This window comes from Canis aureus, chromosome 36, assembly GCF_053574225.1.
Source record: "Canis aureus isolate CA01 chromosome 36, VMU_Caureus_v.1.0, whole genome shotgun sequence".
In the NCBI taxonomy this organism is placed as follows: Eukaryota; Metazoa; Chordata; class Mammalia; order Carnivora; family Canidae; genus Canis; species Canis aureus.
The window spans coordinates 12,481,765-12,506,388 of NC_135646.1; positions in this window are offsets into that span (position 1 = coordinate 12,481,765).

Consider the following 24,624-nt stretch of genomic DNA (forward strand, 5'->3'; position numbering starts at 1 on the left):
TAGTAAAAAGAATGCATTGGGCATGACAATGGAATCTTTTTCACACTCTGCCTTACGGGGCTAAGCTGGAAGTATAGATGCAATGACCCACTAAGTTCCTTGGTTCTGTGACCCTTAAACTTAAATACTTGGGGCTACATAACCCAGAGATCTGGACTCTGAGGCAGAGATTGTGAAATAAGCAGCCCAGAGTAAGACAGTAAGAATGATAGGGATGTTGGCAAACCAGGGGGCAAATGCCTCTCTCATGGGGACAGATCCATTCTGCTCCAGTCTGTTGTCAGGCAAGAAAAGAGGCTCAGGTGGTCAGATCTTCCAGTTGCTCAGCAGAGCCAGAAATCTACTTTTTTTTTTAATATGCAATCTACTGATTTCTTAAAATATTGGCAATTAATTTAATATTTAACAAATAATTTTGTAAATGAAAAAAAACATAAATGCATAAAACACGTTAACAATTTGCTCTAGACATTCTTTCTTATGAGAGATGTAAAGAGCTGTAGGCATAGCTTCTACTAAGTCTTTATGTTAGTGTTATCTTTATTTTTTTTTAAAGATTTTATTTATTTATGAGAGACACAGAGAGAGAGAGAGAGGCAGACACACAGGCAGAGGGAGAAGCAGGCTCTATGCAGGGAGCTTGAGGTGGGACTCGATCCCGGGTCTCCAGGATCAGGCCCTGGGCTGAAGGTGGCGCTAAACCACTGAGCCACCTGGGCTGCCCATTATCTTTATTTTTTAAGTTATTATTTAAATTTCAGTTCTAACATATAGTGCAATAACATTAGTGCTACTCTGAACTTACTCTTGAGCTCATGTTCTCTCACTTTTTCTTGAGACAAACCTCTGATATATCCTGGCTCTACCAACCCAATTCCTATCTTGGTTTCCTGCATGGTCTCAGATCCTGTGGAGCTGGCCTACCTCTTGCTCTTAACTCTGCTTAACGTCTTTCCAGAGACTGTGGAACTTCACTGAACCTAAATTTCTGACGCTGTTCTCCACCATAGGGTCTATTCTATGGCCCACAGAGAGACATTCCTTTCACTTCTGGGCTGGCACAGTTGCATATTGGTACCAAATAATGGTCTACCCACTTATTCTAATACCTGGGATATGGATTAGGGCCACTTGGTAATGTTGGTCAAGTTGTGCAAGGTACACCATTCATGTCACCATTTCCATTTGTAATTTATTTTAACAATTTATTGGCAGAAGGGAGTAAAATGTCATGTGGTGGGGACATCTCTTTCCAATTCACACAAAGACATCAATAGTAGGGAAGTCCACATCCCTACTATTGCAAACCCCATTGCCTCATAGATTTTATTGTAAAGTATGTTAAAGTTGGATTAGCAATAATTATCAGAAATAAATTCAAACTGACTTTAGCAATTAAAATATATATATATGTATATGTGTGTGTGTATATATATATATATCATGTCAGGAAATTTCAGAAGAAATACAGAATATGATAAAACAATCTAACTATACTATAAATACATGAAACCCTGTCACCAAAAAGACTGGGAGAGAAGGTGCTGACCCAAGTAACTTTGGAAATGAGCAGTCTATAAGATTAAAGCAAAATAAACTGTACATAGGGACTGTACTCTAGTTTATAAATTATTTCCCATTGGGGATACAAATTAACCATTCTGATACTAAAATGCATGTTTAGTTGAACAATTAAATAAATGGATGGCAGATGGGAGAGCCAAATTTTTCACTATTAGAACATTATAGGTAATCAAAGGATAGAAGATAGAATGACCCATGTAGTAATGGATTTAGAGGTGGACACATTAGTATAAATTCATATTCTGCTTAATATAGATACAGATGGTTTCATACAGAAATATTTGTAGAAACGTGTATGTATGCAGAATAGTATATACATATGTTTTCTTTCTCTGACAGCTGAAAGGGCCTGGAAGTAGTGATATTCCATTAGTAATGGGCACATCTTGTACCCAGATCTTGGTTTCTAATACTATTTCCCCCAAAACTGAACTAGGGTTTCTCAGAGAAATGGCTGATTCTAGGACTAGGGCAGGAAATGTGCAACATGAATCTGAAACATCCTGTAGTACCAGAAAGCACAAAAGTGGTTTAAATAAATAAATAAATAAACAAATAAATAAATAAATAGGAAGAAAGGAAGAAAGAGACAAAGAAAGAGAAGAAAAATAAAAAATACTACAATACAATTTTGTCAAAAGGACACAGAAGCCAACTGAAAGAGCTCCTATTGACTGTATCTGGAACAATTTGAGCTTCTAAATAAATAAGTTATATTGGATCACAAACTACATATAAAATAAATATCTATCTGCCCACATTATATGAATAATTGATAAAGAGATCAATGAGAGAGAAGAGAAAAATACTCCATGCAGAAGAATCCCATCATTTATGCACATACTCAGCTCTAAAATAAGTAGAATGCCCCATTCTTTAAGTGTGGGCTATGCATAGTGACTTCTTTCTAAAGATGATAGTATAGAAAGGAGTAACCTTGCAGTAAGAAAGCTGATAAATATTACCTCAGTCAGCTGATTAGGGCCAATGTTAGTATGATGGACCTTTGATACAATGTGATAAAATGGCAATTTATTGATGGTATTTACCCTTCATATGAGGTGATAAAATGGTACTTTACATCTCTAGTCTTGCTGTTAAAAATGCGTAAGCTCAGTTTAATGATGATGAAAACAGTTGGACATTAGAATTGTGAGACAGTCTAAGAAATGCTTGATTAGTACTCTCCAACAACAGTCAAGGCCATCAAAAGCAAAGATAGTCTGAGAAGAAGCCAGTAGGAGCCTAAGGAGACACTACAGTCAAATGCAATGTGATATCCCAGAGGAGATCCTCGAACAGAAAAAACACCTTAACTCTTTGAGGACCCTCCACACAGTTTTCCAGAGTGGCTGCACCAGTTCACATTCCCACCAACAGTGTAAGAGGGTTCCCCTTCTCCGCACCCTCTCCAACATTTGTTGTTTCCTGCTTGTTAATTTTCCCCATTCTCACTGGTGTGAGGTGAGATCTCATTGTGGTTTTGATTTGTATTTCCCTGATGGCAAGTGATGCAGAGCATTTTCTCATGTGCATGTTGGCCATGTCTATGTCTTCCTCTGTGAGATTTCTCTTCATGTCTTTTGCCCATTTCATGATTGGATTGTTTGTTTCTTTGGTGTTGAGTTTAATAAGACGGGCATGGGGGGTTATTCTGTATGTTGGTAAATTGAACACCAATAAAAAATAAATTAAAAAAAAAAAGAAAAAACACCTTAGGCAAAACCTAAGGAAATCTGAATAAACTGTTGACTTTAGTTAATAACAATCTATCAATATTGCTTCATTATTTGTAATAAATGTATCATTATTAAAAATTGGGCAAAATGAATGTGAGATATGCAATGACTCTCCATACTTTGTATTTTGTGTGTGTGTGAATCTAAAACTATTCCAAACTAAAATTTTTATTTAAAAAAACAAACACATGATTCTAAGAATAAGATTCTTTATTCTAAGAATAAAGGAATAAATTACTAAAGGCAAGGGAGACATTTGAACATTCAGACCTCAAGAAAAGCATGAAGAAGTAGAGCTAAGTGGACTGCAGTGTAGGAACTTTTGATTCCACCTAGTTTACTACCAGTAACATAATTCAGCCTCTGCCTTTCTCTTGTCAGAATTCCTAATCCTCAGAAAAGGAAATTTGTTCAGTGTGCATAGATCAGATAACCAACCTAGACTTAAGTGGCTATAGCTCAGAGTAGTATTAATGACATGCCTTCATTCAGTATATTGTAAATGGATCATAGAAATAGGGAATGTATGGTTCAGTTATCCAAGAGTCCATTCTTCAGGGAGGCCTGAAAGGAGGCTATACAAACAGAACTGGGCTGAGCTATACCCCCAGATGGAAGGATAAATGAAACCAATTAGCATTTTAATTCCACTTTACCATTTTGGTTGGCATATCACTTAAGGTTCAGGTTAAGTGATATAAGAAAAAAAATTTTTTAAACTATCCATTTAACAAAATGTAAGTTTATTTTTCTCACACATAACAATCCAAATGTGATTGATTAGTCCAAATCTCGTGGGTGGCCCTGCCACTCAACAGTTAGCTTTCAACCTTAGACCCAAGGTAGTTTATTTTTTTGCCACGATTTCCTAGCTGGTGTGGAAGGGTTAAAAAGAATAGAGAGCAAGAAGCTAGAAACAGGGGAGGAGGAGGAAGACGAGAGGAGGAAGAGAATTGCACATATTATTTCTATTCATTCCCTGCCTCACCCTCACTCCCTACTAAAACATTCATTCTACCTATTACAGGCCATGCCTAACTGCCAAAGAAGGCTAGGCTGTACAGTCTTTAGTTATATGCCATATACCAGCTAAAACTTACAGAATTCAATTACAGAAAGAAAAAAAAAAAGGGGGGGGGAATACTGGAGGGTCATTAGTTACCTTTACCACAGGCAATAATCAAACTTTTACTCCCATGTATGTTTTCCACATTGATTAATTCACCTTACTAGTATTTTATGAATCTCTACCACTTTTGTTTAAAACATATACAGTGAAAAACTCCATTTTATTCTAATACTTTTATAGGCTTTATGATTAGCCTATTACTATATAGTTTAAGTTGTGATGATTTAATATACATTATTGAAATCTGTGGCTACAGGTTATAGGTAAATGCCACAGGTATTGGGGCTGTTCCCCAAAGATGGCACTTAAGAAACTTCTGGGAGTATGAGTCAATTCATGGTCTTATTACTCAGGCCAGTTTGAACTGGGCTTTCTGTTACTTGTAAGATAATTCATATTGATGAATAATTTTTACATCTATCTTATCAATTGCTTCTGGATCTTAAGAAGGACAGTATGCCTTTGAGCAGCATCTTGTCAAGGATCCCTAAATCAACATAGGACTGTCAAGTCCTGGTTGGCTGGTGTGCCTGAGAATTTGAAGGGCTCATGAGGAAGTAGAAGACACCTGGAAAGGACCCCCATGAGAAATAACTCTGAAATAAAGACAAAGTTTGCATTTGTTCACTTGCTCTTTTGACTTTGCTTATCTTCTATGCCAGAGACCTCACTGTTCATACTGGAATGGGTACTGTGATGATGATCAGAAAGTTAAACCGTGAAAGGATTATTACAAATGATCTTACATGATATATAGTGAGATTTGTTCTATGAAAACTTGTGCAAGTTTACTCCTTTGCATTATGCTTTGAAATGCTATCACATACTCTCTTGATGCCAACATTAACCCTAAAGTCAGGGTTAATGACTTAGATCCTCCTAAGATTTCCAAGAAAGTCTGTTCCATGTCTACTGTCTGTGACCTGGGGGTGGGAGGGGAACAGAATGAATAGAGTTTCAAGTCAATGTGTCAGTCAAAAATTAAAATCAAATAAAAAACAAAGAAACAACAAAAATATACAGAAGGTCAGAAAGAAAGGGGTGGGGAGGAAAAGGAAAAAGGCAAGCCAAAATGCCTGGCTGAACCTGACTACGCCTTGTTTTAATTCGAGTGAAGTGAAAGTGTGGTTGATTCCTGATAACATTTAATTCTTACTCTCTTTCATGAGACTGGACTGCAAGTTTCCATAAAGATAAAGACCACAATTTTACATTTCTATTAAGCATCTTCTCCCGACTTGACGGCATTGCTGAGCTTCCACATTTCTCACACAAAAATTATTTGTTGATGAATGTATTTTATTTTTTTTTGTTTTTTTGTTTTTTTGTTTTTAATTTTTATTTATTTATGATAGTCACAGAGAGAGAGAGAGAGAGAGAGAGAGAGGCAGAGACTCAGGCAGAGGGAGAAGCAGGCTCCATGCACTGGGAGCCCGATGTGGGATTCGATCCCGGGTCTCCAGGATCGCGCCAAAGGCAGGCGCCAAACCGCTGGGCCAAAGGCAGGCGCCAAACCGCTGGGCCACCCAGGGATCCCTGTTGATGAATGTATTTTAGTTCAGAAAATCTAAAATTGAATATTTCTTCTATCAAAAAGACTACCTGATAACTTATTTTACTTCCCCCCCACCACCTACTTTTCAAACATTTATGGGCTATAGTTGAGATGCATCCAATAGAAAACCAACGCTTGTAATTGCAAGATCCACCTGAATGAGAAAAATTAAAAACAAAAGCACTAATTAAATTTAATTAGGTTAGACAGAATAGACTGATCATCCTGCTTCATTTACTGAATTATTTGAGCTTGAGGAAATGGTAACTCATTAAGCATTTCGCATAGTACTTCAGTAATAGCTAACAGATACTATTCCCTCAATATCATGATTATAACAGAAAAAAAAGATAAAATAAAAAGAACTGAGGTAGAACTTAAACTTGAAACAAAATTTCATGAAGATTAAGAAAAAAGACCAAACGTCACTTACAAACAGGCATTAAGGACCTTAGAGTGATACATTCTTCCTCTCTTCAACATCTAGAGAATTTTGTACTTAGCATGGGGGGAATAGTTATAGAAAAGACTAACATGTGGCTTTTTTTTTTCCCCTTAGATGAGATTTATATACTCATCAGGGAGGTTCTCTCCAGAGTTTGGTAGTTTGGTAGAGAGGTCAAACTTAACTACACAGTCCAGTAGTTTCCATCATCATTGTGTGTATGTGTATGTATCTGCATATACCTATATATATGTATATATATGTGTATATATATATACATATATATATACTGTCTGTGACATGGCGGTGGGAGGGGGACAGAATGAATAGACTTTCAAGTCAATGTGTCAGTCAAAAATTAAAATCAAATAAAAAACAAAGAAACAACAAAAATATACAGAAGGTCAGAAAGAAAGGGGTAGGGAGGAAAAGGAAAAAAACAAGCCAAAATGCCTGGCTGAACCTGACTACGCCTTGTTTTAATTTAAGTGAAGTGAGAGTGTAATCAATTCCTGGCAACATTTATATATATATATACATATATATGTTGCCAGAAATGGATATATATACACACATATATGCGTATACACACACACACACACATATATATATGCATTGTTTGGGTACAAGTAACAAAAACACAACTCTGGCTACATTAAGAAAAATGTGGAAACAAAAATATATCAGAAGTGTCCTAAAATCAAATGAAAAGCTAAGAAAATATCTAGTGTAGAAATTGGCAGGAACCAGAGCTGTTCTGCAGCCCACAGAGCAGCTCTCTTCACAAAAGAATGAACCCCAACTATGTTCTGTCTTTATTTATGTCACTCAAATCAACATTAAAATTCTAGGGTGAAAAGTCCCGTGAACCTAGCTTAGTCCCATTAGAAGGGCCAGGAATCCCTGAGGAAAATTATGCCGAGATATATATACAGTGAGAACACAAGTAACCCCCTCCACCTCCAAAATTTGAGATCCTATTACTAAAACAATGAATGTCAGGTCATTTTAAAATGACGGATATCCACAGCAACCACTAAGGTCTGAATCAATCCCTAATTCCAAAATGGTGGTTGGTGTAGCAATGATCATAAAATTCAAGTTGGATCAACCAGGGTTCTTCACAGGGACTTCATGTATCTAAATCTGCTTCCTTGGGGGTTGTTAGTATAAATGATGCAAGTATAGAACCGTCACAGCCTCTTAACTTCTCCTACCACGTGGAAAGACTTTCTACAGAAAGGAGGGCAGTCCACAGAGGGAAACAAAAAGGTAGCAAGAAAAGGAGAGTAGAAGAAACTGAAAAATATCTTACATCAAGTGAGTTTCTGACACTGACATGACCGTAGACTTACCAGCTCTTTACAGTTCCCAGTTGTGGTGGGAGGAGGGGGTGTTAAGATTAAAGTACTTTGAGTTGAATTTCTGCCACTTATTCCCTTAAGAAACCTAACTAATAAACCACTTTATAAAACAGCTATTCCCAAACACTAATCATTTCAGGTATCCCCTCTACTCATAACCCTCCTAGTTTTTGTAGATGTTCTTACTAAGTTATAGTAGAAAAAGAAAAAAATGGTCTATCATGTGAAACCTCCAATTTTTTGGACCATCCTAATACTAACATGTGCTCAAATCTACTCTATCCACTATTACTCTTACCCTCTTTGTTACAACCTCAAGGGGAAAAATTGCCAACCTTCTTTCCCAAACTAATGTTCAACCTTTTCTTGCATTCATTTGCTCGATAAACATACATTGTGCATTTGCTACTGCACACAGGACAATAACTTTGGCTCTGGAGAGAGAAGAGGGATTAAGACCAGTTCTTACTCCCAAAAAACTCATAGCCTAGTAAAGAACACATACATAGAAATGGACAATTGATTGTTATTTGTGTTAAAGGAGTTGATAAAGACATGCAAAGGGCATTTGGGGAGCAAAGACAGTTCTCTAACCAAACATGCAAAGGAAGTAAGAAGTAGTATCTGGGAAGACCTGATAGAAAAGAGACATGTTAGAGGTAGGAGGTAAGGAAATAGGAAGCAAGAATATTCGCAACACAGAAATCCAGTCTAGAGGACATAGAGAAAGCAGCCACATGGTGATCTCTCTGGGTGCTCCGTGAAGAAAGGCTATAGAGGGATAAGGGCTAAAGCAGAGAAATATGTCAGGAGGGCATTTCTGGAAACCACTGGAGAAATCATGTTGCTTAGATAAGAGTGAATGTGGTAGAAAACATTTTGAAGAAAGGTTTAACAAGTTTGGTCAATGGATTAGAGAGGTAAAGGAGAGGAAACTAGAATGACACCAACATTTTTGGCCTGAGCAACAAGGAAAATGGAGATAGAACTAACTGGGCTGGAAAAGACAAGAAGAGAAACAGTTTCTAGAAGAAATCAAGGATGTCATTCATGGCCACGGTATAATAAAGATGAAAATGAGACACTCAAAAAGAGATACCATGTAAGCAGTTGGACATAGAAATCTGTATTAAGAGGAGTGGTCAGAACTGAAGATATAAATTTGGACTGCATTAGCATACATACATCATTTCAAGGTATTTCGCTATGTGAGGTCACACATAGAATGAGTACAGATAGCAAAGAAGTCTCAGGACTCTGAGGTACTTCTAGAGATTGGAAAGGAGGATCTAGCAAAGGAAATAGAGACGGAAGAGCTGCCAATGAGAGATCCAAGGAGTATCCGAAATAGGTGAGAATATGTTTCTAGGAAGAAAGAGGAATCAAATGCTGTGGAACACTTGATTTTCAAGCTTAGGGTTGAAAAATGTTTCAACAATTCCGTTCTATCGTTATTCCATGTCCCCCTGGCCTTATCCTTATTCTATCTCCAGTGTTGCCCTCCCATCTGACAACAACTGGTCCCCTCCTAGCAACCAGGAAAGTAGCCCTTTTCAGTTTTAGCATCTCTTCCTAAAGATAGGGTAACTAAATCACATTTAATATGTATCAGGGGGCAATGGTTTAATAGTGCAAGAGATAGCAGATGCAAAGAAAAACAGTCTTGAAAAGCAATTACCTTGGACATAAAATTATAAGTTGTTTAAATCAGGTGAAAAATTTTGCAATCGTTTATGCTTTTCTAATTTCCTTGCCTCTACAACTCACTGCGGCAGCATTATACATAGCTCAGGGATTACCCCAATTTAGGAGCTTCAGTTCTTCCTGTTTTGAAAGTAATTCTGATTGATGGTATTAATATTATAATATTGCATCAGAAAAGCTATCAAATATTCATTTTTAAGTATTTGTAACCCCAATTTTCATTACATGGAATGACAATAAAGATCGCCTAGGACAATACTGGCAATTCTACAGATAAATTCCAAAATCGATCTAAAGTTGTGCTGGTTTAACTTGCAAAGTAGAGACCAGGTCATCATGTCAGTTAAAATGGTTCTTAAAGTGTGGTGCTTGGACCAGAAGCAGTGGTGTCACCTGGGAACCTTTTAGGAATTCCCAGATTCCAACTCAAAACTACTGAACCACACACTCTGGGTAGGGGCCAGCAACTGCTGTTTTTTTTACAAGCTCCTCAGGTCATTACAATGTACAGAAAAGTCTGAGAAGCACAGAGTTAAATACCAGAATGGGAGAGGGCAAAGGACCTAGAGGAGGAGGACTAGAAGGGGTGAGAGAAGGAGAGGAGGAAGAGAAGGGGACTAGACAGAGGGAAAACAAGAAATATGGCAATTAAGGGGGAAACGCTAAATAGCATCCTAGGTATCCTAAGACGTAATAAGCAATTCGGTGTCTATCAATGAGAAGGGCATAATAATTATCTCACAGTACTGCTGTAAGACTGGAGAAAATTAAATTAAAACACTTCTCCAGGTGCCCTGGCACCTGTGTTGGTAACATCTGTATAAAATGACTGGCCACCACCAAAGAGCTCACTATGAAATTTGCTCAACCACAGCCGCAATCTTAACCTTCATTGTCCACTATTATTAATAACTATTCTCATTTGTTTTCTTCAACGCAAGTACTTCCTGGGAGTCCTAGTCTTCATCTAATTCGCCTTTTGACTTATTTTAACTCTGCTTTCCTTCTAGACACTTCATGCATTTCTCGAAACCTTCCCCACGCCCGCCCACCCCTTACTGTCCATAGTCTAACTCATCCAACTGACTTCCAATTACCAGAAAAAGTTACAAAGGCACAGTTGAGGAGTGGTGAGACTCAAGACTGTCACCGTGTCAGGTTCACCAGTGAGACACAATCTTGGCAAAGAATGATAGAGGAGATTGATACTTGTTCAAGCTGAGACAGGAACACGTTCCGTTTCAAAGAGAGCCAGAGAGAAGAGGAGAAGAGGAGAAGAGGAGCCAAATTGTCTTTTTTTTTTTTTTTTTTTTTTTTGGTATCGTTTGACTTCCTTATGGAGACTTGAAGATTTCCTGGAGTTTTATTACCAACAGAAAACACCTGAGAGGCCAACTAATTCCAAAGATTCAGCTCTTCTTCGTTGTTTAATAAAAACCATAAAATCCAGCTGGCTAGGAAATTTAAAGATAAAGAAACAACTAATTAAACTTAATTGGGTCAGTCTGGGCAGGCTGATTACCCTGCTTGGCCTCAGGAGAATCTGATCTTGGATTCACTGAGCACAACTTGGCAAAGGAAAGCCTGAAGTCAAGACAGGTGCTATATTTTTGTCTGACTAAAGATGTAATTTTTAGTGAGAAACAAGAAAAAGAGGTTAAAAAAGGAAACAGTATACTGGGGTATGGCACAATCAACCACAAACAAGTCATTCCAGACCCATTTTATTTTCTCAGAGTGGAGCAGAGGGAATTGTTATAATAATAAGACAACAGGCTTATAGGAGGCCCTGGATTTCCTTTTCCTGAATTAACCAAATATATTTTATCGGGTTTTCTTTGCAAGTTCTTGCTTGCTTGCAACCCAGAAGAAAAACTGAAAAGAATGAGACATGCAATGAATTGAGTACATGGATGAAGGCCCAGTTGGTTTGAGGAATCCAAATCACAATGTGCCATGAAGAAGAGTGCTGATCCCTAGAACTTGAGGACAATCTTACCAACACACATATGATAATCATTTATTCTGAAACCCTTTATTTTGAATGTAGTAATAGTTAATCTGGCTAATATTAGCTTGGATTACATCAAGATAAAAATGGTTTTGCACACAGAAACTATTTTTCTTCCTAGGAAATGACTTTAGAATTTCAGTCCTATACCTTCTAAAAGGTATTTCAAAAAAAAATTAAATAAATAAATAGTATTTCAGTCCTTTTACCTTATAATAGGACTCAAAGAATTAATTGAATTTTCTTCAAGGATGTATAAACCCCATGCTTCTGAAAGTGATCTGTGGAACATCTGCATTTAACCCATTAGAATCATGGGTTAAAAATACAGATTTTTAGGGCCCAACCCCCTACTAAATCAGAATCTATGGTAGTAGGTCCAGGGACAATATGTTCTCAAAAAAATGCTTCCCTGAGGGTGCCTGGGTGACTCAGTTGGTTAAGCATCTGCCTTCTGCTCAGGTCATAATCTCAGGGTCCTGGGATCCAGCCCCATAGAGGGCTCCCAGCTCAACCTACTTGTCCCTCTCCCTCTGCCCCTTCCCCCTGCTCCAGTTTTCTCTTTCTCTTTCACTGTCTTTCATAAATAAAATCTTATATATATATATATATATATATATATATATATATATATATATATATATAATGCTTTCCAGGTGGCCCTTAGTAACCCTTAAACATGAGAAATATACTTTCATTGTCTTGGTGAATAACATAGTAGTTAAGAGTTTGACTGCCAGGGATCCCTGGGTGGCTCAATGGTTTAGCACCTGCCTTCGGCCTGGGGTGTCATGCTGGAGACCCGGGATCAAGTCCCACATCAGGGTCCCAGTGTGGAGCCTGCTTCTCCCTCTGCCTGTGTCTCTGCCTCTCTCTGTGTGTCTCTCATGAATAAATAAATAAAATCTTTAAAAAAAAAAAAAAAAGTTTGCCAGCTCCATCATGCCAAATGATGGTGTGACTTACCTTAAGCAAGTCATGTTACCTTTTTTTGGTGCCTTGTTACTTAAATGAAGATAATAAGAGTACCTATCCCAAAATGTTGTTGCAAAGATTAACACATGGAAAGTATTAAGTACAGTACCTCGCTAAATAAATCTTCCCTCCAGCTCTTATTAACAGTAACATTACCTAGATAAAAATAGTAAGTCATTTAAAAAAGTGGAGTCTCAATGAAATCCGTGTGGTGACCTGTTGTACTATTGCATTTTTGCCATTTTTACATATTTATGCTAAATTTTCTTCATTAAAAGCTAATTTTTTAAGTTTTTGAAACTTCTGTGGCACCTACCTGGCTCAGTCGGTAGAGCACATGACTCTTAATCTCAGGGTTGTGAATTTGACCCCCACATTGGGGAAGCCTACTCAAAATTTAAAAAAAAAAAAAAAAGTTTTGAAACTTTTTTTGTCTTTTACCATATTTCTAATACTGTTAATCTCTTGAAAGAAAGAGAATAAATAAGCAGACAAGGAAATTTTTTATCACACAAGGATGAAACAAGAGACTTAACCTTTATGAAGTGTCCACTATATGTCAGTAATGTTTACATATGACCATAGGGAGAACTATGTATAAATTTATGACCTTTAATTACCCAGAATAATGGCTGATGACCCAAAGGAAGAAAAACCTCTCAGACATTAGCCACAACTGTAAAAAATGGATTAAATCAATTATGTATTTTGTGATATATATTTCTCATGACTCTGGGACATGTAGAGTAAATTTTTCATTAAGAAAAGAAGTAAAGGGTGCCTGGGTGGTGCAGTTGGTTGAGCTGCTGCCTCTTGGTTTCAGATCAGGTCCTGATCTCAGGGTCGTGAAATTGAGCTCTACCTCTGGCTCCACACTCATCACAGAATCTGCTTGAGATTCTCTCTCCCTCTGTCTCTCCCTCCAGCAGTGTCTCTCTCAAGTAAATAAATCTTAAAAAAAAAAAAAAAGCAGAAGAAGAAAAGACGTAAAACACAGGAAGATAATGAGTTCCATATCATACAAAGGCCACATCCAATTATCTGTGCTTCATCCACCACAGTTTTTATGCTATTCCTACAGATTGATATGCATGATCTCATTTAATTCTCAAGAAATTGTACAAGAAAGATAGCATTCCTTTTCACATGTAAAGAAAATAAGGTTAACGAGATTAAGTAACTTACCCATGGTGACACACCTCATTCAACAGGTGGCTGCCTGCTTCTGGCTCCAGAGTCCTGCTCTTCATCCCCCTACCTGAGTAATAGATACAAAGGAGCCTGCTGAGTGCCCAGAACTGAACCAGCCTCTGAGGACACATGCCCTCATGGAGCTTTCAGTCTAGTAAAGAAGGTAGAAAGTAAATACATTCTGATCAGCATTGTAAGAGTTTTGGCCCAAAGGAGGCATAAGTTCTAAGAGCATGTAACAGGGAGACTAATTTTACTCTGAGGTTAAAGAAAGGACTTCTCAAGGAAGGGGCATTTAATGTGAGATGAACAATGAGTAGGATCAATAAGGGAAAGGGAGAGTACGTATAGTGAAGGAAGCAGCAGGCATGAAAAATCTGAAGCAAGAATGAGTCAGATACTTTGAAGAAAAATGATATCCAGGAAGGCTGGAGCTGATGGGGCTGGAAGGGAGGGCTGGAAAGGAACCAAGGGAGAAATAATGGGAAGACTTATAGGTCACGTAAGGTTTGGCGAATTTATCCTAAAAGATAAAAACAAGCAAAAGAAATTAAGCAGATGAAAGATACAAGCAAATTTTCTTACTTGAGAGGCTCTCCACATCAATGACTGGCACAGACGTATTAGAAGACTAGCTGGAGTTAGCAGTTTTCAGCCTCTACTCAACATGCTTTTGAGCAGCAGATCCATAGCTCTCTTCAAGCTATACTCCTGCCAATTCAACTAATGCACCACAAATACAATAAATACTATAAATACTCTGCAATTTCTACTAAACTATAGCTCCAAGCGCCACCTCTTATCTTGATCTCAAGATGTACATCAGCTGTTCCTCTTGGCTTATTGTCTGCAGCTGTGTAATAACAACACCCCAAGCACCCATTAGAGTCAATTTTATTGGTAACTTCTGCTTACTTAGGACAACCATCATTAATCAGCTTCTGGGAATCAAAGCCAACCATAGCCTCTGTGCTGACATATCCTTGCAGTCCAGTGAGTACTAGAACCACAAGGAAAGACAGAGAAATAGCCTTTTTTGTGTCGTGTTGATAAGTCACTGGCTGCTTTAATAGATTTTTGTAGGAATCACTGCTGACTATGGAATGAAAGTCATCATGTTAATCTTGAGTAATGCCGTAGTCTTGAATGTTCCTCACACCTTCTAAACTTTCTTTTTTAGCATTTCATTAACTGATTCACTAGGGATTAAAAACAGGTGTTTGAGTAAACAACTGAGCTGATTTTATTCCTCTTTTGATTTGCTACTAAACTATAAACAAGATTACAAAAGTCTGTCTTTTCATTCCCTGGCTATTCCTGTTGTTCTTTTTTATCTTATGTATAGGCATCTGTCTCCGAAAATCTTCACCTGGGCTAACCCAGTCCTGCCTCTGCTTTTAAAGATTTAGTTTAGAACTAAAAGTTTCCAAGGATGTACCCTACTCCTTGGAGGCTGAAGCCACAGAATATAAAGTAGAAATGGAAAATAAATAATGTATATTGTAATTTGATGTTGTGATTCCCATCAGAGCCTACAGAGCAAATATATAAAGGTCAGGGCACTGCCCTGAGAGAAGAGATTTTGCATCAGGGACGTTTGGAAGGAAGATGTTCAGCAGGCCCTCCTCCGTGAACTGATTGTTCAACTAGTAACCTACCACAGACTATTCTAAAATTAAGTAAAAACTTTGTGTATTGATGATATGGGAGAGCTTGGTTCTTGTCTCACGGGTTCAGAGGATGAATCTCGTGGACAAAGGAGAGCGAAGGTTGCCACTGAGGGCTTTGTAGGGTTGGTCTTTTATGGAGAGCCAACCAGGGAACCTAAATCTTTTAACATATCTATTGAGATCACCATTGAAATAAGGACTAGTGATAATATCTTTAATGGCTTACTTCCTTTTTAGGGTCCAGTAATTCTTTGCTGGTTACAAGTAACTGATATAATAAGATCCCACCTCTGGCACCTGGGACAGGATGGTCTGGTTTATTCATCTCTGGTTTCCTTTCATCTCCACATTTTTGAGATTTTTGTGGGCCTGATTCTGTGGTCCCCTACCTAGCCCTGCCTAGCACCATCTGTCCCTAACTCACTGGCATTCCTATAAAATATTCCTAGTATAGAAAGATTTGGTGGACACACCCTAAAGTCATGCCCTTGTATAACTGCCTCCTCTTGAAGAGGGTGGAACCTGCTAGTACTTCTAAATGATGGATTATGGCAAAAGAGCTAGGATGTAATGCCTTTGATTAAGTTACTTTATATAGCAAAGGTGATGCAATGTCACTCCCATGGATATGTTACATATTTTAAGACTGATTTAGAAGACTTAGAGAGAGAAATTCTCCTGCTGGCGGTGAAGTAAGCAACCATGTTGTGAGGGAGTGATAGGGAAGCTTCCATAGTAAGGAACTGTGGGAGGCACGCAGACCCCAGCCAACAGTGAGCAAGGAAATGGTGCCCTCAGTTCCATAGCTACAAGGAGATAAACTCTGTCAACAACTGGAGGGAGTTTAGAAGCAGAACTTTCCTTAGTCACTAAAGCTCTAATGAAAATATAGTCTGGCTAATACCTTGACTGCTGATTGTTTGAGACACGGAGCAGAAACCCCAGCTAATATGTGTCTTCTGCCCCCCAGAAGCTGTGAGATAATAGCTGGTGTATTTTTTTTTCTTTTTCCTTCAATACTTTTTAGTGACATTCCATTATCTTCTGCAATTGGGTTTCTGTGGCAAAAAGTATAACATAAAACTGACTTGTAGGTGATTTGCTCTTGTTCTTTGTGTATTTGTTAGAATTCTCTTTTTGACTTAACTGAATTGACATATGTACAAGTTACACATTCTTCTCAGGAGAGTATGGAGAGAGATAACATCTGAAGTAGCAATACTAGGAGCTCTGTTGACTGTATTGATACAGGAAATGTTGGGGTTCGGAGCCTATGACCATGAAAGAATCCTTGAGACATCTTTGGCACAAAAAGTTGGTATATTAAAGCACGGGAACAGGACCCACGGACAGAAAAAGCTGCCCTAGGGTTGTGAGAAGTGGCCCATTATATACTTTGGAGCTGGGGGAATTAAAGAGAAAGGGAGGTTTCCAAAAGGACTTTCATATGCTAGAGAATACTCACAGGACCTTGGAGCTCTAGCTATTATCAAGCTAAAGTTGTTTTTCCCTCTAGCAAAGCATTAACATTAGGACAGTTGGGAGTTTCCTGGAGAAATGTTATACTCTGCCTGCCTCAAGTATTTGTCAATGGGCTGCAGGTTATAAGGAAATTTAATTTTATCTGCATTTCCTTCTGCCTTTGTTCCCCACATCACTATCACCAGTGAAACAACCATAACTGGTGAAAATTATTGAAAAAATAAATTAAGTCTCCGGATATTGTCCTATGGGCATATAGAAAATGGAAAAACATTTATTTAAGACTATCTATGCAATCTTCATAAGAACAGTGAGTCTGTGGCATTTTGAGCCTTTACTGCCTTTCCCCCAGCTCACTGTGATCATAGTTCTCTTCCAGGTGTGTGCAGCCAAGAACACAGGGATCTCTTCCCCAGCAACTTGTCAAGGGTCACACAGATATAGGAAAGGCATTAGGGTTCGAAGCCGACAGCCAAGAAAGAATTCTTGAGATGTCTTTGATGAAAAAAGGTAGTTTTATTAAAGCACAGGGACAGGATCCCTGGGCAGAAAGAGCTGCAGTGGGGGCATGAAGGGTGGTCCATTATATACTTTTAAGTTGGGAGGGGGTTAGGGAGGTCATAAGTCTCTAAGGAATTTTGGAAGCAAGGCTTCCAGGACCTTGAGGGGGTAGCTATTGTTGGGAAAAAGTCATTTATTAGTCTAACAAAACCTTAGTCATGAGACCCCTCAGATGGATATTCATGGGCCATATGCTTGGGGGATGATCGCCAACATGTATCTTGGGGGTTTAGAGATAAAGAAAATTTCCGAAGTAATTTTTATATGTTAAGTAGACTTACAGGATCCTGGGTTTGGGGGGCAGGTCAGGCTAAGATTACCTTTTGCTCTTAGCAAAGTATCAGCACTGGGACAGATGAGTCCCCAGAGGAAGGTCACTCTGCCTGTTTCAAGGACTTGTCAATGGGCTGCAGGTAGTAAGGAAATTTAGTAAGTTTTCTTCTGCCTCTGTTTCCCACATCAGCACGCACTTGGCAGGGCACAAACCACTAGGACTCATCCTACAGCTCTGCATTGCAGAAGCTCTATTCCAGACAAGAGTGACTGAGCAATCCAGGCCTTCCCAAACTTAGAATACTGGCTCCCGATTGCCTGTCTCTGGTCACTTCCAGCTTGGATAGAGTTTCTATGCCGGGAGAGGCAAGCCAAGATCAAAAGTTAATGCCCCACTCATGCGGGGATGTCACTTCTAGGGAAGTGGGTCTACTCTGAGGTAGACCCACTCTGAGGGTCTCTTAGGGTTTCCTTATTCTGAGGTCTAGAGCAGTGGCCCAGAGGTTTTGGTCGCAAGCAACTAAAAGAAGGCTGATAACTCCAACAAGCTAAACCACAGACCAGGTAGGAGTTGAACAGAAAGAACCAGGGAAAGAGAGAGCTAGAAAGATTTCTTTTGGGGTCAGGACAAACCTCAAAGGCTAGCTTCAAAGACAATCCCTGCTGAGACCAAAATTTAATTGGATTAGACTGGAGATAATATGCCCCAGGACATTGTTGAAAACAATAGAATAATCAGCCAGCAATTAGAGGCAGCCGGCAGCTGGATATGATACCAAAGGAGGCAAACAGTTTAACAGAGATCAGAGAAAAAGACAAAGAGAACCCTGCTAATGCCACTGTCATCCCAGGGTGACTCTGTGTGGTGCCAAAGGCGGCATCCTCTGAGGCAGGGTAGAGTGGGGGACACAGATTTCACAGTAATAATCCAGCCAAGCAACTAAAAATGTAAACAAACATCAACAATCACAGCAAGCCCTGGAGGAGGCGCACCAGTATCCAGAGTCGGAACCCATACAGGAAGCTGGTGGAAATGCAAAGCTTCTTTGGAAAACAGGTGATTCCTCCCAAGGTTAATTATCCAGCTACCGTATGACCTGGCAACTGTACTGCTAGGTGGAAGCCCCTCCTCCCCAAAAAGAAAAGACCTACCCACACGCAAAAATTCATAAACAAATGTTCAAAGCATTATTCATAATAATTTAAAAAACGGAAACAACCCATGTTGTTAGACCAGGCACCCCTCCAGGCAACACTCCATAGTAAGTGGGATTAGGACCAGATAGGCCCAAGATGGCGGTGCCATGACCAGAACCCCTGACCACATACGATAGAAAAAGGCAGAAAGTCTGCTCCCTTCCCCAAGTAATGAATATCCCCCAGCCCACCCGCTGGTAAAAGGACATGATGCGGGAGAGCTAGGGTCTGGTCTCACGGAGTCAAAGAACAAATCTTGCAGACAAAGAAGAGCGAACAAAGTGACAGAAGTTTATTAAGCAAGGATACAGAAAGAGATCTTCAGGAGTGAGAGGGGTCCTGACAGGGTTGCCACTGGGGTCTTGTAGACTTGGTCCTTTTTTGGAAGCCAACCAGGGAACCTAAGTCCTTTTAACTTCTCTACTGATAGCACCATTAAGGACTACTGGTAACACCTTCAATGGCTTACTTCGTTCTTAGGGTCCAGAAATTCTTCTTTGGTCACAAGTAGCTGTTATAACAAGACCCCATCTCTAACACTTAGGACAGGATGGTCTGGCTTGTTTCTTTATCTCTGGTTTCCTTTCATCTCCACATTTTTGGAATTTTGTGAGCCTGATCCTGTAGCCATCTACCTCTCTCTCCCTACCTAGCCCCCTGTCCCTTACTCAGATAGAAACCTAAATAAACCCAGGGACTCTGCTTTCTCTCACCCTTGAGCTCACCCACTCTCACATCTTCAGAGTGTGCTTTTGTTCTAATAAACCGTCCCACTTCTGTCGCTCGTCTGCTACGTTGTGTGTCTGTCCTTGAATTCCTTCTGGAGAGGAGATTAAGAATCTTCAGTGAGCTCTTTGGAATGGGCTGGGTTGAGAGTCCATGGTCTCCCAGTTCCTCTGAAAACAAAATGTCCGTCAACCAGTAAATGGATAAATAAAATGTGGTATATTCATATAACCAAATAGGACAACAATAAGGAAAAACTGATACCTGCTATAACATGAATGAGCCTTGAAACATGCTCAGTGAACGTCTGCCTTCAGTTCAGGGTGTGATCCCGGGCTCCAGGATCAAGTCTCACATCTAGCTCCTTGCATGGAGCCTGCTTCTTCCTCTGCCTATGTCTCTGCCTCACTCTCTGTGCCTCTCACTCATGAATGAATGAATGAATAAAATCTTTAAAAAAAAGAAAACATGCTAGTGAAATAAGCAAACCACAAAAGACCACCTTTTGTCCCAAGATACAGAAAGTAGTGGTTGCCCAAAGCGGGGGACATTGGGAAGAAATGGAAAGTAAAAAATAAGTGTTGTGGGGTTTCTTTTTGAGGTCCTTAAGATGTTCTAAAATTGATTGTGGTGATGATTGCACTACTCTTGAACATACTAGGCAACTGACGATTTAAATGGATGAAATGTGTGGTAGGTAAATTATAACAATATAATGATATTTTTAAAAACCGGCAATGCCAACCATTTACCTTCCTCATTGGACTAATATTTACACTACAGATTTTATCTAAAGTTTTGTATTTGCCTGAGAATTTTTAGAACATTTCTTTAGTTGTGTGGTAGAGTGAGGGGAGAATTCTTAATTAGTTGGCCTCTGCAGATTTTTCTTTTCAATAATAAAGTATATGTTGCTATAAATGAACACAGAGCCAGGATTTGAGAGGTTTAATATTGCTTAGTAATACGGAGTTTGCCTCCAAAGATTCTGAGGCTTAGTAAATAGAATTCATATTGTGCCTTCTGTTCCCAAATCAATGGTTTAGTTCATTATTATTAGTGATTCTATTCAGGCATACAAAGTGCTTCTATGCTGTGTTTTTAGTTAAGAAGAGCCAACCTTTAAAATTAGGCTTATTCCCTACTCAAAATCCTTGTACCTGCAATTTTAGTTCACTACACATCTACGCTTTTAAAGAAGCAGCGTATAGTCATTTATATTTAAGACATTAGAATATATCTTTTGGTACTGAAACATAACTCTTTATTAAAGCAAGTAAATATAAGTAATACTGCTCAGTAAAACATTATTCTTCTAGAGAAAAATTTCTTTCAGAAATAAAGACCTAGGATATATTTCTTTGTAACTACTTTGAAGGAAAAAACAACAACAAAAAAAACGAAAAACCTCTAGTCATCTCTCTTTTAACACACGTACACATCTCAGAGTGTGGTTAAAAATCTCCCCAGAAGTTTATTCTCAACCACCCTCAGCATTTGACTTCCCAAGATTCTGTTACCTTCTCTGTTACCAGCCACAGACTATTAATCAGAGTGTTCACATTAATTACGAAAAAAAGTTGGTTCACCTCTGTAACCTACTTGTATTTAGAACATCTGCATCCTCCTCCGCACGTAGCAGAAGAGAGAGGCCTCTAGTCCTTTCCTTACATCCGCCACATGGTTGTAGTCATCCTGAGAGCCTGCCTTCACAGGCAGCAGGTCTGTCCTTTCTCTTACTCTTTTTAACTTTCTCCCAGCAGTTCTTAGACTCCTAAACTGGAGCCAGATATAACTTAATTGACATATATCTTTTTACATTTTGAAAATAACTCCAGGTAGCCTCCATCAAAAAAAAAAATGTAAAAACTATTCTAAAGCACTGATAATCTCTAAATGATCATAATATTGTAAGAACAACTTAAACAAGACTTTTAAATGGAAATAGTGCTCGTCGAGTTTGGCAGAATGAGGAACCTTATTGGGCATTAGTAAGAAGCCTGCATTTAGCCAACCTCATCTGATTCAGGAATCAGGTCCTCTTCTAGCTCCTGGCAGCAGCAGTAAATTGATGGCAAGAATGGATCATTAAATTCTGGTAATTAGTGGGATATTATTCCGTCTATCAAATTTGAAGTATAATTGATTAATCCCTTAATTTTGAGATATGTCACATCAATTTATTTTGCTTGTCTCAATAGCAATCTTGCCATGTTCTTAACACAGTTATTCCAAAATAATAGATCAAGCAATCAATATGTATTTACAAGTGCCATAAAAATGTGGAGCTCTTATGGTAGGCTTTACAGAGGCTACAAGAAAAGATAAAATCTCTTTTGTCACCAACGTACTTAAATATTAGATAACTAGGAACTAAATACATGAAAGATTTTTTTTAAGCAAAAGAGAAAGAGGATAAGATGTAATAAGTGTGCCAAATGAGTGGTTTGAATCTCTTTAAAACAATGACCATCATTATTCCATCATTGTCATACACTGGGTTTATGACATTTAGTGCTTGCATTGGCTGCCCAAAGCCTTCATTATACTTGGTGGTAGAAATAAAAATATTCTTATATTCTTTGATATAAGACGAAAACTACAAAACATCCCAGTTTTTTTCTTTTTTTTTTCTAAAGAGTGATTGGTTGGTTTACTTGAGTGGGGGAGGGGGCATGATAAAGGGGTTGCAGAGGGAGAGGGAGAGGGAGAAAACAGATTCACCACTGAGTGCCTAGGCTGGGAGCCCAGGAATAGGGACTGGGTCTCCATGTGAGGCTCAGTCCCGGGACCCTAAGATCATGACTTGAGCCAAGTCAGATGATCCACTGAAGCACCTATGTGCCCTCCAAACAGCCTAATTTCTAATGACAAAGGTAGTTTTGTTTTGACTTACCATTAAAAAATACTGGCCTTTAACTTATTCATGTAAAAATTTCTTAAAGCATTTTAATCAAATTATTAGTTTCTGCATTAGACTGTCACTTTTATTAGTGAATATTCTAATGACCATAGTATAGATACATTTTTAAAAAGTTTAATCTGCTAAACTAACTAATATACAAACTGTAGAGTTGCCAATACTTCACATATCCAGGAAGCAGAACAGTGACAGTTTGGAAGCTTAAAAATAAATATTAGGCAAAGCGTTTACTGTATTTTCACGGCTCAGTTATTTTCATTTTCGTTGCTCTTTTAGAAACAGGAAACTTTTCATACCACATTATATAATTAATGATGGATGCGTGACCCTGTGTACATTTTAGTCCACTGTGATCTCTGGCTACATAAATAATTTATATCAAGGAAACTGCTCATACACAGGAAAAGGAAGCACTGACCTGGAGCTCCTTTATCGGTTTCATCTCTAGTAGGTGTCATATCATAATTCCTTCTTCCATCTCCTTTTAAATTTGATTAAACAAAGAGCAAATATGTTACTGCTGTGCAAGGGTGACACACTCATTAATCACAATACAATTTACAATTATGAGCTACATTTGTTTATTATACTAAGATAATAGATGCCATATGAGTAACTAATCTGATAATAATATTCTATCAAAAGAATTCAACATTGCGTTATAAATCTACACTACAAAGAGAATTCAAAATGATTGGAGAGTTATTTTGTTCCAAAATAAGAGATGTCAGATGTCAGCTATTGTCGTAAGATGGTCCATACAAAATACATAAGGCACCAATTCCATTGGGAAGATACCTATAGGTAAACACAGAAAAGAAATCTTTTCTTTTATCCTGTAGCATTTTAATTTTGATTATAAAAGCTGTGGTGTAAAGAGTACAGGAAGTCTAAGGGTTATTAAAGCGATATGTTTTATGATATGTGCACAAAGATAAAAGTAACTACCAATGTCTGACTTGTAACTCGTGCTGATAGTTAGGAATTTGCTCTTGCTCATGAATTCATGTTTCTTATAGATAACAAGCTGCCCTGGGGAAAAGAGCCCTGGGAAGAAAAGAGTAGTGGCCTTTACTGGGAGTGTGCAGAGTGCTTCACTCTATCAACACTCCTCCTTCCTCTGGAGCCTGTCTCTGACAGCTCCCGAAGCTGAGCACTAACACAAGAATTGAAGCAGGTGGATGGTGGGAGGTGATACAGACACCGTTGCATTCTGGAAACAATACAAGTCGCTTTGAATCATGACTCTGCCATTTCCTTACTATATGGCCCTGGGTAGATGACAACCTCTTGAGTTTCAAGTTCCTCATATGTAAAATAAATGGAACATTTTCCACCATCAAGATAAAATGGTATATTGCCCATAATTATCTGGTAAGTCAGAGATGTCTGATTAATTAAGCTAGTATTTATTTAGAACAATCAAGGTCTACCACATGACAGACACTATGCCGGGAGGCAGAACAGCTTAGGGTGACAGAATGTCCTGGTCTGTCCAAGGGCTTTCCTGGTTCTAGCAAAGAAAAATCCCACATCCCAGAAAGTCCTCCACCACAGGCAAACCAGAACAGTGAGTCATCCTACCAGAACATTCCATCTAACAGACTATATCTAGACCCCAGCAAGTATATGACCACAGTGTGAAACTAGTTTCAGAGAGGAGTCAGAAGGGAAAGCAGAAATACCAGCCCTCATCTGGAATTGAAATGAGCACGAGAATATAGAAGATTCTAAAGGGGCTGGTAAGAGGATGAAGAACTGGATGACAAACAGGGGGTGCTGGGGAATCAGGTGAGTTTACAGATGACAGAGCCAAACGAGAATCCTTGAAGCTCTAACCAGGAAACTCGAGGAAACTTTCCATCATCTGTGACCTATAGGGAAACATCCAATGGTGAACAGAGGTGTAAAGGAAGTCAAGCGAGTGTAGAGGTTACCACACCATATGGAGAGGAGCCAAAACATAAAAAACACTATGCTACAGAGGATCTGTGGACAAAGCCTAAGTAGACCTGTGTTGAAGCATCACATAGTCTTAGATGATAATACCTCCGTAGTCCCTCCACCTAGTAGTGAAGACACTACAACTCCAGAC